The sequence below is a fragment of the Acinonyx jubatus genome, chromosome A3 (assembly GCF_027475565.1).
Source record: "Acinonyx jubatus isolate Ajub_Pintada_27869175 chromosome A3, VMU_Ajub_asm_v1.0, whole genome shotgun sequence".
In the NCBI taxonomy this organism is placed as follows: Eukaryota; Metazoa; Chordata; class Mammalia; order Carnivora; family Felidae; genus Acinonyx; species Acinonyx jubatus.
The window spans coordinates 54,109,547-54,125,083 of NC_069388.1; the positions used below are offsets into that span (position 1 = coordinate 54,109,547).

Genomic DNA, 15,537 nt, shown 5'->3' on the forward strand with positions numbered 1-15,537 from the left:
ATAATGTATGCTAAATTTCCGAAAGGCTGCTCTGTTCCAGACACTTAGTGCCTGACCTAATTGGTCTTCTTGTCTGTAAAATGGGTCTAAGAATCACATCTTCCTCATAGAGTGTGGTCAGGATCCAAGGAAATAACACAGCAGAAATGTCTGGCTTGGTGCTTGACACAGGAAGTCTTCAGTTTGTTAGCGGATCCTTACCAGTGTCTATTATGATCTCCACCTTATAAATCAGGAGAGTAGGGCACAGTCAGGAAAGTGACTCACTCAATTAACCAGCATGTTAGGCCTCAGACGTAGATCCACATGACTCCAAAACCTGTCCACTCAAGAACACAGACATTCCAGAACTCAGGCTGCCTGTTCCCAAGTTCCATGCACTTTCATGGACCTGTTCATCCCGATTTGAGACAGTCTCCTACCGAAAGTGCTGTGACCTGGTTCGACAAGCAAACACAAAGCCTTCCGTCTTAGAAAATACACAATTTGCCATCATTTCCACAAAAACCCAGGCCATCATTCATGTTCCATGAAGACTTTGATGACATGAACAAAGAAGCTCATGTCAGAGCCCGCAGAGGAACTAAGCAGTTCTGAAGCCCAGTTGGATGTCTGAGGCCAATAACGAATATGAAAGTCGAAAGAATGTTCTCATCCGCATTCCCGCGATTTCACAAATTCTTTGTCTTTATTACCTAATTTCCAACTCACTTCCTGTTTTTGGTAAAATGTTGAGGAGCTATAAAAAAGGTAATTGGGGGGAAAAAACCCTTTCTTATATCTATGGCTTCTTGCGTGTAGTACGCATTCCACAAATGCTTGCACGATGTATGGATAAACTGAATGTGAATGAATGCATCTATTTTCTTCTTGTGAATTGGCTCCAAGGGCCAATCTTACAGGGGCTGACAAAAAACTACATCCCTGAGAAGTCACAAGTGCCCAGTAATGCTTTGCTGAAAAGCATTACTGTCTTTACGTTTTCAATGCCCCGGATGCAAGGATATCCCCCACGAATGTGGCCACCTCATGGGTGGGCCAGGGCAGCCAGCGCTCACAGCTGCTTTGCAAGCATTCAACCTGAACTTAAGTGGGAGGCTCCCACGCTCGTGCCAGGACCCACAGCATAGGCAGGGAGCATACCTTCCTTTGGTGTCGTAGCCATTATGTGCCATTTGCTGGCGACTGGCCAGTTCTGATCCCATTTCCACCCACCTGATGGTTCTTCAAAAGAATCCACATATTCACAAGATCTGCGGGCTGACATCTCTGCAACGCGACACGGGGAAGCTCTGCGGGGAGCTCCACTACTGACAAGTTCTCCGGTGGGAAGCACCTGCTGTCGTTGCAACACCTGAGTCACAGTCTTGGCTCTGTGGATGCAACAGGGAACGTTTCTCCTCCCCCGTTGTCTATAAAAGTGGCCAACAAAACAGAACTTCTGTGTCCAGAAAAAGTTTGTGAAGGCGCTTCATAAACAACAAAGAGAGAAGCTGGCCCATCACCAAAGACCATTACCACCAACAGACTTGGAAGGAAAAATAGCTCCTGATATACTCTCAACAGCTAGCAACTTCAGATTGCATTTATGCACCCCACTCTCAGATATACTGAGCTGGAGTCACCCTACAGTTGGCCATTTGGGTACCTGCCATATTCACAAATTTTGGCCATAGACAGCTGAGTCTCACCTAGGTTATAATTTACCTAGTATTTCTTCTCACATCAGATTTAAGTGTTTTATTTCTGCATGGTTTCATCTCATTTTAATCAATAAAGCACAGGTTTGACATGCCAAGTAACTTGCGCTCCTGTGGTGCTTACCATATATGGGGAAACACTGTATTCAGTGAAAGATCACTGCATTGCCTATTCAGACAGGTGTAGGAAAGGGAGCCCACCGAAACTTTTTGTGGGTTGGCACAAGGGATGACTTGGATGTCTCCAGAGTGGAGCAAAAGAGCAGTCCTAACACGCTGAAAAAGCCACCTGAAACTATAATCCAGTGTCTATCCACATACAGTAAGAATTACTTGCCTTCCTATAGCACTTTACAGTTCTAACAACACATTCATTTTCATTTTACAAGGGGTCTTGACCCCAAATCTGGCAGCAGGTGGGGTGGCCAATACCATCCTTTTGCACAAGGCTATATGAGGTCATGTTAGAAATAAGGAGCAGCACCATTAACACCTCTGTCTTCAGATCTTTTCACTGTACCCTCCTTGGGGGGGCGGGGCAGGATATTTTTACAAGGATTGCTTTTCCCTCTTTAGACAAGACAACTCTTTCATGCCACTTTGTATCCATCTACTCTTTCACCTGAACATCCAGTTATCCATCCATCCACCCATCCATCCATCCATCCACCCGTCCAACCATCTGTCCACCCGTCCATCCATCCATCCATCCATCCACCCGTCCATCCGTCCACCTGTCCTTCCATCAGTCCACCATCCATACATCTGTCCACCCACCCACTCACCCACCCATCCATCCATCCGTCCATCCATTCATCCATCCACCCATCCATCCACCCATCCCTCCACCCGTCCATCCATCCATCCACCTGTCCAACCGTCCGTTCATCTGTCCATCCATCAGTTCACCATCCACCCATCCATCCACCCACCCACTCACCCACCCATCCATCCCTCCATCCATCCATCCATCCACCCACCCATCCATCTATCCATCCATCCACCCATCCCTCCACCCATCCCTCCACCCATCCACCCATCCATCCACCCATCCATCCATCAGTCCACCATCCACCCATCCGTCCACCCACCCACCCATCCATCCACCCACCCATCTGTCCATCCATCAGTCCACCATCCACCCATCCGTCCATCCATCCATCCATCCATCCATCCATCCATCCATCTGTCCGTCCATCTGTTCATTCATCCATCTACCCATCCATCCACCCATCCATCCGTCCACCCGTCTATCCGTCCATCCATCTGTCCATCTGTCCACCCACCCACCCATCCACCCATCCATCCGTCTGTCCATCCATCCATTCATTCATCAATCCACCCATCCATCCATCTGTCCACCATCCACCCATCCGTCCGTCCATCCATCCATCCATCCATCCATCTGTCCATCCGTCCACCCATCCATCCATCCATCCGTCCATCTGTCCATCCGTCCACCCATCCATCCATCCATCCATCCATCTGTGCATCCATCCATCCATCCATCCACCCACCCATCCATTCGTCCACCTGTCCATCCATCCATCCATCCATCAGTCCACCATCCACCCATCCGTCCACTCACCCACCCATCCATCCACCCACCCATCCATCCATCTGTCTATCCATCCACCCACCCACCCATCCATCCATCTATCCGTCCATCCGTTCATTCATCCATCCACCTATCCATCCATCTGTCCACCCGTCCATCCATCCACCATCCACCCATCCGTCCACCCACCCACCCATCCGTCTATCCATCTGTCCATCCATTCACCCACCCACCCATCTGTCCACCCACCCATCCGTCCATCCGTCCATCCATCCATCCATCCATCCATCCACTGTTCTACTCATCTATTCTTTTATCTGCCCTTCCAAACATGTATCCATGTCCTTGCATTCATCTACCCATCCATCCACTGATCCATCCAACCACTTAGCCACTTCCCCATCCATTCATCCACCCAGTCAATATTTGGAGACCTCCTCTGTGCTCCTTACTCACTATACAGAGCACTGGAATAAAAACCACCAGTTTTTATTCTTATAAAATGAAAAGTGTTCCCTGTGAACTGAGGTAGCAATAAGAGTAATGTCTACATCTATTTCCTCTGATTTGAAAATCTACACAGATTTTCCCTGATGGTAGCAAAACATAGTAATGTGCTCTACTTCCTCCTGTCAAATGAAACAAAATACTCAGGAGTATAACAACAAAAGAAGCAGGAAAAGACCTAGTTAATAAGAGTCCTCTCCTTCTTAAGTGCGTTGGAAGTACAATAATTATGGTTATGTTGTTGGATCACTTTAGATGAAAAGGGCACACTTCCAATTACTTCACATGAGTAACAAGTTCAAATAATTAGACATATATCCCTGATAGAGCCTTGGAACTTTTTGGAAGAGCTAATTTAAGCATCTAGGTGTTTTTTCGGCTGCCATTCAGAGTCGAGACTCACTTATCTTCATGATTGCACTCTGTTTTTGGTATTTTAATTCCTCCATTTCAGAGTTGAGGGCAGCAAACCAATTATCAATGATGCAGGTGGCCTAACATATTGAGAGCCCATAAAGGGATGTGTCTCAAAGTAGATAAAAACAGAACTTCAGAAATCATGTAGAACAGAGTGAGACAAAAGAGGAATCCATTACCAACTAATACATAAAAGAGACACATTCAAACACACAAAAAAATAAGTCAGTGAAACACTGGAGATTCGAAATAAAAAATAAGGCAAGGTTTAACACTCTTGGTACATTTTTTAAAATTTACCCCAAACAGGCTATAACTTCAACGAAATTGTTTTCGCCACGCTCTCCAGTCACCAATGATTTCCTTATCGACGAATGCAACAGAGCAACGGTTCTCAACTCCAACGTACATCAGGACCACCTGGAAGGCCGGTTAAACCACAGATGGCTGGGACCCACTCTCGGAGTTTCAGATTCAGATTCAGTAGGTCTGGGGTGGAACCCAAGAATGTGCATTTCTAAATTCCTGGGTGCTGCTGCTTCTGTGGTTAGTCTGGGGACCCCACCTTGAGAAGCACCACGACAGAACACCTCTAGTCCTTGTCTTCCTTCTTAGCTGTGTGTGATGCCGGGGACCACTCCCCAGAACTCTGAATGCCTGCCATCTCGCCTTCTCCTTTTTAGAATCCTAGTGTTCCTCAGGATGCTATGCCAGGCTTCTGTCTTTTCACTGAAATCTTCCTGAGCAACCTCTTTGACTCCAAAGCCTTCAGTTAACTGCGTACATCTGGTAGACCCCGGGCTGCAGCTCGGACCTGATATAATGTGAGCTTTGCAAGGGCACGGTGCCTTGTCTTGCTCACAGTGCATCCCAAGTGACCAGAGTGTGCCTGGCATGTAGAAAGCGCCCGATAAATATCTGTTACAACTTCCTAGTAGATATTTCTACCTGAAAGTTCCACAGGCTCACTAGCAATGGAAATTAAATGTATTTGGAAAGAAATATATCAAAGAAGAGTATTACACAAGCTAGAGTCTTCCCCCGTATTTCTGATGGTACCATCATCCACCCATTCTGTGAGATCTAAGAAACCCAAAGGTCATCCTTGAACCCTTGTGTGTCAGGTCCATCCATTTCCCCCCAGTCTCATTGCCACTGCCTAGTCAAGGCCACCGCACCCTCTCACCTGGATGCCCATGGCAGCCTCCCACCGGGCCCCTCCTATAATCTCCGCTCCACACAGTCAGCTGAGAGATCAGATCTCATTCTGCACACCTGTGACTAAAGCCTATCCAGTGACTCTCCTTGACCTTAGAGCAAAGCCCAACCCCTCCCCATGGCCTTAGTCTTTCCGACTGGCTCCCTACTGCCTCTCCAGCTATATCTCCCATGCTTCTCCCCAACCCTGTACTTCCGTCCTCTCCGACTTGTTTTTGTTCCTTGAATACGCCGTGCGTTCTCATTTCTGAGCCATGGCTCATGATACTTCCTTCCACCTGGAATACTCTTTTTCCTTTTCTTCCCCCTACATGTTTTAGCTGACTACCTTCTACTCATTTCTCAGTTCCCAACTGAAATATTCACATTCTCCAAAAAACCTTCCCTGCTCCTCTCATAAAAATGAAACAAAATAGAACAGCCCCCAAAACTGGGCTATGGCTTGCCTTGAGTTTCTATGACCTTCTGCATCTGTGTATACAGTATTACCCCTGCTCGTTTAATTATTTGCCTTCTTTGCTCTCCAGGAGAAGGCTCATGCCTACACAGTGCTGGGCCCAGGGCCTGGATTTGGTCATCACTGCTGAAGGGAGAGGCCAACCAGATTTAACAGGGGGAAATTTAAAAGAAATTATTTTTTGTATGTTGAGAGCAGTCAGACGAGCAGTTATGTCTGGGAGGGACATGAGGGGACACTCCGGGATGGTGACAATATTTTGTATTTTGTTCAGGTCAGAGGTAATATAGGGTAAACATAGATAAACATATATAATACAGGGTAAACATAGGTAAAAATTCACCAAGCTGTACAGTAAGGAGCGATGCATTGCACATACGTAAATCAGACTTCAATAAAAGAAATGAATTATTTTAAAATTGTGGTATAATTCATATGGGGATATCAAAATTCACAGGGGTTAAAACAGCTCACGTGGGTGTAAGACCAGAATTCAGCAACAACCCAGGGCATCGAAGTTCCTTAGGATGCTAATATTTCCCAAAGATCCAGAACTAAAAACACGGTGAAGGAATTCTTTAAGTCTTTGTTCTAAAAATGTCACTGCTTTCAATCGACTCCGCCTTACTTAAGTTTGAGGCCCTGAAGTATTTTTAGAAAGGCAGATAACTTCAAAGTCACTCTCCACAGAATCACATATACTAAGAAGCCCCACTTCCCCAATTAGACAGGTTTAAGTTAATGACGTACAATTATATTTCAACATTTGAGGTATTTTAACTCGGGCTACGAAAACTGCTGAGTTGGGTCCACATTATTGTTAAGACGGTCACTTTTCTTTTTCTCCGAGTAGGAGAGGACCCAGGGCAAACCACACGTGTGGCTCATCACCCTGTTTAACAGGAACCTTGCCACGCTGACTGTCCAAGCATACCAAGCAATTTAGGACCGTCTAGCTGCCTTTCTCGGACTAGAATGTAAGACACGGAAAGGTCAAGACTCCTTTTTCGCCCTAGTGGGCCAAAATGCAGAGCGTTTAGGATCTTGTGCTCCGTAAGGTGCTTTTCACAAGAAGATCCCTGTGCTCTGTCGGGCTGGGCTTCCCAACAATCCCTCTGGCTGGGTTGATATTTGCTCCCACGGCTCAGCAGTCCCTTGGACCAGGTGAGTGCCAGCTTTGAAACACAGCAATTTAAACATTCTTCCGGTAGGGTGCAAAGCACTTAGGGGCCACTACATGCATCCCAAATAAGGACATCTACAACCGCTACCCACGAAAAGGGCACTTTCTGCGCTTGAGACGAAAGTCATTGCGTTCGGCCGTCTTGGGTGATTTTCCTACAGACATACCTGTTTTGCTTCTATTCTTGGTATGATTTTAGTCGGAGTTTCATTTTCCTTAGCTTCTATTTGCTACTGGCATTTTGCCATTCAATAATCAAAGGAGAGAAGTGAAAACTCCGGGTTATTTAACCCAGTGAAAATACCACTTTACCATATGAACATCTCTCTCACCATATGAGAGAGAAAAAATGTAATCTCTAAAACCCTTTCCGGCACCAGATTAGAAAAACCGAAAGCTTGCCGGCCATCACAGGCTGACTGTGAGGAAAGGAGCACCACCCCTGTGGTCCTTTTCCTGATGGGAAAACTGAGGTCGCGAACGGGCAAAGGAGAGGCGCCCGAATGTCCCACAGCAGAGGTACTTATTCCTAATTTGGAGCACGCTGTCGCCGTTTCAAAGTATCACCCAGGAAAAGGAAATAATCTGGTAAAGTTGACGTGACAGGGGGGAGATGAGAAGGGAGGGGAGGTCCGGGGCAGCTGGGATGGGCGACGGGCAGGGATGGGGATGGTGATGGTGGTGATGGTGATGGTGATGGTGGAGGCGATGGTGGCGGTGATGGTGATGGTGACGCTGGCCGGCTCCTCTCCCGTTTCTCCATCACTGCCTGTCCTCTCTGCCTCCTCCGTCCCCGCGTGGCCTCTGCCCGGAGAAACACAGCCGCCAGGATTTGCACCCACGCCGCACGGCCTCGGGCACAAGGCTGCGGCGCCCCGAGCCCCGCGCCCCCCGCGCCCCCCGCGCGCCGCGCTCCGCCGCCCGCACCGCCTCGCGGGGCGCGCACCGGCCCCGGCTCCCCGCCCGCGCGCCCGCACCGCCCGTCTGGCCCGACACCCGCGCCGGGAGCGCCCGCGCCCCCCGGCCCGCTCCCCACCGAGCCCCCGGCGGCCCGGCCACCGGTCACTTACGCCTGCGCCGGGCCCCGCCGCCCCGCGGCCCCGAGACAAAGGCTGCGCGGCCGCTGCGCCGCCGGCTGCTCCTCCAGCCGCCGCTGCCGGGGACCCGGAGGAGGGGGGTGGGGGGGCGGAGGAGGCGAGGAGGAGGGGACGGCGGGGAGGGGCCGCCGCGGCGCCGGCCACCCGGCTGCAGCGGCCCAGACCCCAGTCCTGAGAACCCGGCCCGCAGCTCTCCAGGTCGCCGTCCTCCCCGGGTCGTGGGCCCGAAAACCTCCCCCAGGGGACCAGGGGACCGCCCCTTGAGGGGGGGGTGGGGGAAGAAGAAGAAGGAGGGGTGTGTATGTGTGTGTGTGTGTGTGTGTGTGTGTGTGTGTGTGTGTATGTGTGCGTGCGCGCGCGTGTGTTCCTTCTTTCCACTCCTGATCTCCTCCATCCACCCCCGCGGCCCCGAGCCATCTCAGGAAAATGCCAGACTCTGCCTCCCCTGTACAACTCTGGGGGCGCGCCCACGGACCTCCTTTCCGTCCACGCACCTGCCCGCAGGACATCCAACCATTTTGTGGAGCGCAAAACTGAGACCTGGAAGGTGAGGTGCCCAAAGACGCCAGGTGGGAGAATGCCAGCCTCGCGAACCCTTCGGGACCCACACGTCTCACTTGGTTTCCTTTCCCGGGCTTAGTTTAGCGCCAATTGCTTGAGCCCCCCCCCCCCCCCGGCCCCCCCGCCCCAGGGACCGTACAGGCTGGAGGGTAGGCACGAGTGCTCCCCTCCATGCTCCTGCGGGGGAGTCGGTAGGCTTCCTTTTCTGGGGGAAGTACCACTTTCGCTTGGCTCAGGCATCTACATCTTGTCAAGAACAGTGGCTTTGATTTAGTTTTATTTTAACAACTTTTCATTATGGAATTAAAAAAAACATCAAAAGTCAGATGCTCTAAGGAACCCCTTGGTCAGCTCCAGCTTCAAAGATGGTAACACTCTCTCCATTCTTCTTTCATTTATCCCCCAGCTCTTCCCCCATCCCAGGGACTGAGGACTTGAGAAGAACGCGATCACGATACCCTTGCCCCACCTTACCGAATTGAGAATAATTCCGTAAGTATCATCTGCCTGTGGCTTGTTACCAGCTCATGGTTATTCGTGAAGTAATGGTTATGGCCGGGTTTGTGTGGAAGGGCCTTACCAATGCTGCTTGGCTTGGGCGTGGGCCCTAAGTGTCCCCAAAGCCGGTGGTAGAGAAGGTTGTCTACCTTGTTGCAGGCCTGCAGTGACTGATGGAGCAGGAACAAGGCACTGCGGATCCAGCGAGGGCCAGATACTCCTTACCGGTCCCAGGCCCCTGGAAAACTGTGATTGAAGCCTGTCCTTTCAGGAAAATGCGCCCACAGGATTCCGGGGGTTTGATCTCACTTCTCACCGGCCGCCTGAACCCAAGTACGGGTTACAAACTACAGAGCTGGGCTGAAGTGTTCCTTACAAGCCCCTGGAGCCCCGTAGATGGGATTCTGAGGGTTCTGCTGGGTTCCCCTCTTGTTTGCTGAGAGTTCTGGGGCCCAAGGACAGCAAGGGAGTCACGACTCGGTTGGGGGCCTTTTCCCCCCTGGGAGAAGCCTCAGTATTTAAGTCCTATGCAAGTGCGGCACGGAAGTGGATTCTCAGCTGTCACTCAGGAGAGCGTCTTTCGAGGATGAAGAGACCTGAGTTGTGCCAAGGGCGTCGAAACACTTGGCTGATCTAACCTCCCCGGTGGCAAAGCCGGAGTCTGCCTCTGGGTGCCGGGCTTTGCGGGGAGGGGTTGTTAAGCGGTGGGCACATCGGAGCAGCCAGGGTGCACGTTCTGGACTCTGCCCGGCTTTGAAGTCAGTACCTCTTGCTAGCCTTGTGACCTCGGGCAAATTACTGGACATCTCTGGGCCTGTTTTCTTATTGGGAAAAAAAAAAAAAATAGGGTCGTCGTTCAGACCTGCCTCGTTGGGCTGCCGGAAGTGGGGGGCGTTTACGCAGGTTCAGTGCCTGGTTCAGAAGGGTTGAAAAGGTGCTCAGAGCATTCGTGCTGCCTTGTGCCCTCTAAGTGGGAGAGCCGGTGACTGAGACCCAGAAGGACCTCTGCTGCCCTGAAGGATACACAGCCGTGGGGCGCCTGGGTGGCTCAGCCGGTTAAGCATCCAGCTCTTGATTTCAGCTCAGGTCATGGCCTCACAGTTTGTGGGGTCAAGCCCCATGTCAGGCTCTATGCTGAGTGTGGAGTCTGCTTGGGATTCTCTCTCTTGCCCTCCCTCCCTCTCTCAAAATAAATAAACTTTGCCACATAAGATTCACAGCCGCAACTGAAGCCGACAGAAAGGGCTCACGGCTGCTTTCCGGGGCAGCAGAAGCACTTGTGACAAAGTGGCTCTTCTCTCGATTACTGGCAGGCCTCGGCGGAGTTCCTGAACACTGCGGGTTTCCCTAGGGACCTGGGTCCAGGAAATGATCTCTGAGATGCCAAAGGGGCGAGTGTAGTCTCTCTCCGCCCACCCCGGTCGGACTGGTCTTGGTCAGTGGAACCTGACGTGCCCTCTCCTGCTTCTCCAAGTCTTACTTTCTCTGTGAAGTCTGATGACCTCAGGCAGCAGAAAATCTCCCCCATCTGAGCTCTTGGGCCTGTCCTGCGTTAGTGATTCGCCCGGTCAGTTGCTATGCCTGTTGCGTGGGTCTGCCTCGACGGCAGATATGTTGAGAGCGGAGATTGTCATCAACTGCCCCAGCATTGCCCATAATACCCTGTTCCTTGCCCAACCCAGCATCAGAGCAAAGAATGCTTCCCGTAATGTATGCAGATTATCGTTCTCCCAAGAGGGTTCCACCCAGGCCAGGATTTCCATGTCCCGTGGCCAGCCCAGCAACTAGCCAAGTAGCTCAAATCTGCTCACCTGCCAGCCCTGCCCCAGGGCAGGGCTGGGTCTGAGGATGAAGGGGCGTGTCCCTGGGCTGGGGCATCCCAGTCACCCTGATTATGACACTCTGATTCCTAATCTTCATCTCCTGCTTGCTCTAGAATCTCAGTCCTGACCTGGAGAGCATTGTCTGCTTCCCTGGTGTGGCTCTGGATTTCAGTGACCGTTTTCTGGAGAGAACCAACCTTTTGCTTCTCTCTGTATCTTCCCCCATCTCTGCACCCCTTCCCTTCCCTCACTTACAAATCTCTTCCTTTCCTAGCTCGTAATATGGATCGTATTGATTTCTCTTTTTCTTTTTCTTTGTTAATTTCATTTACTTATTTTGAGAGGGAGTGAGAAAGCCCAAGCTGGGGAGGGGCAGAGAGAGGGAGAGAGAGATTCCCGAGCAGGTTCCACACCGTCAGCGCAGAGCCCCACACGGGGCTTGATCTCACAAACCGTGAGATCATGAACTGAGCTGAAATCAAGAGTTAGAGGCTTCACGAACTGAGCCACCTGTACTTGGCCCGCATCAATTAGGGAGAAGGTAGGTGAGGAGAATCTGGACTGAAGTTTACATAGAATGATACGAACAGATGAAAGGTAGCGTCTAGTTGTGCTCCGGGGAGACGTGTTCCTGTGGAGGTCTTCTTACAGAATGTAGAATATTTTAGGGAGACTCAGACCTTGTGGGTCTTCTCGGGAATAAATTTACCCGAGAGCCCTCGGGTTAACACAGAACCCAACAAAGAATATTATTGCCATCCGTTTGCTCTTTGTGGACAATCCGACACTCTGTGCCAGCTCTAAGAAAAAGCTCTATAAACTATTAAAATGACAAAGAACTTCAGTCCTGCTAAAGAAATAGAGTTTGGCTTAGCTAAATGGAGCACCAGACAAATGCGAAGGACGGCTTGGGGTGATGAATGGATTCACGGCAATAAAGATGAACTTACAGAAGATTAATAGAAGGAGAGATGGATAATATCGGGGCTTCCAGCTGTTGATGAATGCTAAACTTATTGACATTGAAGATAAGCCTAGATAAAAGGCATTCGGTCCAAATGGAGAGAGAATGCTTCAAAAGAAGCCTAATGCTCGCAACTAAATTAAGGCAGTAAATATATCTGTGGTTCCAGCCCATTTGTTATGATAGAGACTACAGATCATTATAATGAGAGGCAGATTATTAACCACAAAGGGCCCCGTGCATCACAGGGAATTTGAGCCACTCGCTCCCCCACGTCCCAGAAAATCCACTTGGTCGAGAAGGAAGCCTTCTTCATACACTAGTTGGAAACTAAGACGATTGAGAACGTCACGTGGGGGTGGTTTTAAACCCTCAAGAGGTGCGGTCTGTGTCCCCTCCCACCCAGTCTGGATGGGCTTGCTTCAGCTTCGCCAACAGGGCAAGGCGGAGGAGTCCATATAGGTGATCTTCTGGGGGCAGATCATCAAAGGCATGCAGTTTCCTTCCGGCTCCGTTGGAAGGCTTGCCCTCCGGTGCTCCCTCTTGGGGTAGGCCTACCCAGAGCTTCCAGATGATGCCGGCGCATATCCAAGAGCAAACAAAAATACGCCAGGTGACTTAGGAGGTTTTGCCTGCAAAGGGTTTACGGTCTCAGCAGAGATCAGCGGGATATAAGCTGGGCCAGAAGGTTGGGGTCTCACTGAATTCTGGGCTGTACTCTGCCCTTCCCGGCTACTTGGGAAAGTGGTGGTCTCTGTGCCCGGTGTCCCTCCCCCCGTAGAGTCAAACAGTTGTGAAGAGTGAACACACATGAGGCATTTAGAACATGGTGACTATCCCATAGATGGCAGCCGTTGTTAAGGTTATCGTGTCCAGGACACTGTGACGCAAAGCAGAGAAAGGGCTCCCGGACCTGCTCACATCATCAGGTGATTTCTTTTTCAAGAAAAGCAGATGTGTATAATGGATTTGATTAATAGGCTCTATAGTTTTATAACCAATTCACAGCCGCTTCCTTTAAATCAGGGCTTTACCATCTTTTTTGGACTATGACCCACGCTAAGAAATACATTTCCCGTTGTGACCTGATACACACAAGAATCCCTCCCCTCCCATCAAAGCATATAAACATCTTCATTGGGCAACACACTCTGGTATTTTCGATTCTGTCCTCTTTCATTTTTCAAAATCCACTAAGTCGATCCCCTAGTCCATTAAATGGGTCAAAATCTACAACTTGAAAAGCGGTGCCTTCCGTAAACGACTTTTATATGGCTTCCTTGCCCTAACCTTTTCACTGTTTTTCGCTTTGTCGCCCAGCTCTTCTCCACTTTCTGGAAGTCTCGCTTGTCCAGGACGACCGGTCTACTGCCTCCCCGTCCTGATGGGCGGCCACGATGAAGCCGGACCCACCGGTCCCAGTACAGAATGTGGCACGTGTCAGACAAGGATTTTTGAACTGAGTTTAGAACAGGGATTCTAACTCTGTTTTTCTGCTCAGGTTTTAAGTGGGCTAAGCACTTAGTTCTCAGATGATTTCTAGGTTGCTGGTAACGCACTGTAAGTGTCAGGGAGAAGAGACTTGGCTGGCAGCCCTTTCTCAGATGTTCCAAGCAAACATGCAAACGGTTCTCAAACCTTAGCCTGGTCTCAATGCCCGTCTTCCCTGAAAGCTGTTTTTGCTTTATAACCACAGGACGTTTCAAATCAAATTCCAGAAAATGCCTCGCAATTAAAATTTTACACTGCCTGTCGCTACGTGCCAGCTTTGCTACTGCTTTTCGTCACTGCCCATTATAAATAATGACCCTGGCATGCGTTTTGTTACTAGAGCCATTAACCCAACTAACCGTTCCGCTCACATGAAACAAGCCGTGCATCTGCTAAGGTGACTTGGTGGGTAGATTTCTTTTTCCTTTTGTTTTTTGTTCTTTGTTGTTTTTTTTTTTTTTTTTTTTTTCCTTCTGCAGAACCCGATGACACACAATAAAATGAGCAAATGGAAATTTCAGGGAAATGTACATCAGAGCTACCGATCCTTCATGGGGTATCTACGTATGGCTTATAGCACGAAACGTTTTTGTCCACTCTTGGGGCTGCCGTGTTGACAAAATGAGATTGCTTTTGCATGGGCGTGTCCCACCTTAATCTCCTTTTATCTGCAGATAAAAGGAATTACCTTCTCTTCCCGGGGAGCCCATGAAGGAGTAGAGAGCAGGTGGGGTTTGGTTTCACACAGACTAGGGTGTTGGCTTACAGCTCTGACATTCATTAACTGAGCAATTAGAAGCTTCAGATCTTTGCGCCTCATTTCCCTTGTCTGTAAAACGGGAATAATAATGCAGATAATAATATACCTCTCAGCGCCGTGAGAAAAGCTCACCACAGGCTGGCCAGTGGCCATGGCATGGCCTGACTAAAAAAGTCACTAGATAGTGATGAATAGCCCCAATCAAGTAATTTAAAAAATAACTTTATTTGAAGAAATGAGTACCCCAAAAGTCCAGACAGTGGGTGTGGCAGACAGAATAACAGTCCCCAGAGATATTCATATCCTAATCCCTTGAATTTGTGAATATATTATATTTACAGACGTGGGTAAGTTAAGGGTCTGGGGACGGAGCGATCGCCCTGGGTTATCCAGGTGGACACTATGTCACCACAAGAGTCCTTTTAATCCGGGGGTCAGAATCAGGGAAGGGGATGTGAGGACAGAAGCAGAAGTTGGAGTGATGTAGAGCCACGGGCGCAGGGCTGCAAGCAGCGTCTAGGAGCTGGAAATCCATCGTCTCCTAGAGCCTCCAGAAGGAATGCAGCCCTGTCAACAGCTTGATTTTAGCCTGTGAGATGCATTTTTAGACCTTTGATGGTCAGAACTATACAATAATAAATTGGTGTTGTTTTAAGCCACTAAAGTCATGGTACCTTGTTACAGCAAAAACTAATCTGTCAATGGAGGAAGGCGACTGTCATGGGCAAGAAGTATACAAGGTCAGGTGGGCTTCTGGGGGGAATGGCTTCCTCCCGAGTTCTTGATTTGGGTTGGGGGAACCCAGACAAATGGGTATTCAATTTATAACTCCGTGTTCAATGTTAGATAAATGCTATGCATCTTTTTCTTCATGTAAGTTACATTTCATAAGTTAAACATAGTTCCAGTGGCTTTTTTACTTGGAAAAAGCTGGGATCTAGCAGAAAATAGAAGAGACCCTCCTACTGGGTCATTGAGGAGAGTTTACAGAAGTGGATAGTTACCACGTTGTGGCCAAGGTTAGAGAAAGAAACAAAGGCCAGCACACTGGCCTGAGACTAGCAATGGAGGGAAGCCATCACCACAGGGCTGGAAGAGGCAAAGGAGAAGGACGTTCCAGAGCCTGAGAGGAGCAGCTTTGTGGAGAAGACTGCCAGACAGGAGTCGTCAGGGGAGGGACCTCTCATTGGGGGAGAGAGGGGAGAGTTTCAGCCCACCGGCCAGCCCCTGCGGCTGCCTCCCATTGGCCGATCCTACCCAGAAGCCAGAGCACAGGGCCTGGTTGACGCCTCCCCAACGCGGA

General features: G+C 49.6%; 1 protein-coding gene and 1 long non-coding RNA gene across 4 annotated transcripts in view; one reads left to right on the top strand and one right to left on the bottom strand.

Annotated features, from left to right (window-relative positions):
* Positions 1-8,456, bottom strand: part of GPR45 (G protein-coupled receptor 45) — an 84,551-nt gene extending 76,095 nt beyond the window's left edge. Inside the window, exon 1 of the mRNA XM_053200368.1 lies at positions 8,111-8,456. The gene's annotated coding sequence lies outside the window, so the exon portion shown is untranslated. The remainder of the gene's footprint in view (positions 1-8,110) is intronic.
* Positions 8,457-8,478: 22 nt separating this feature from the next.
* Positions 8,479-15,106, top strand: LOC113602435 (uncharacterized). 3 transcript variants are annotated; one of them, XR_008289241.1, is made up of 4 exons: positions 8,479-8,684; positions 9,105-9,190; positions 9,356-9,529; positions 13,304-15,101. It is a non-coding gene; the product is annotated as an uncharacterized LOC113602435 (long non-coding RNA). The 3 variants fall into 3 exon arrangements; XR_003423854.2 differs by having other exon boundaries at positions 9,356-15,106; XR_003423855.2 differs by lacking the exon at positions 9,356-9,529 and having other exon boundaries at positions 13,304-15,100.
* The last annotated feature ends 431 nt before the right edge of the window (positions 15,107-15,537 follow it).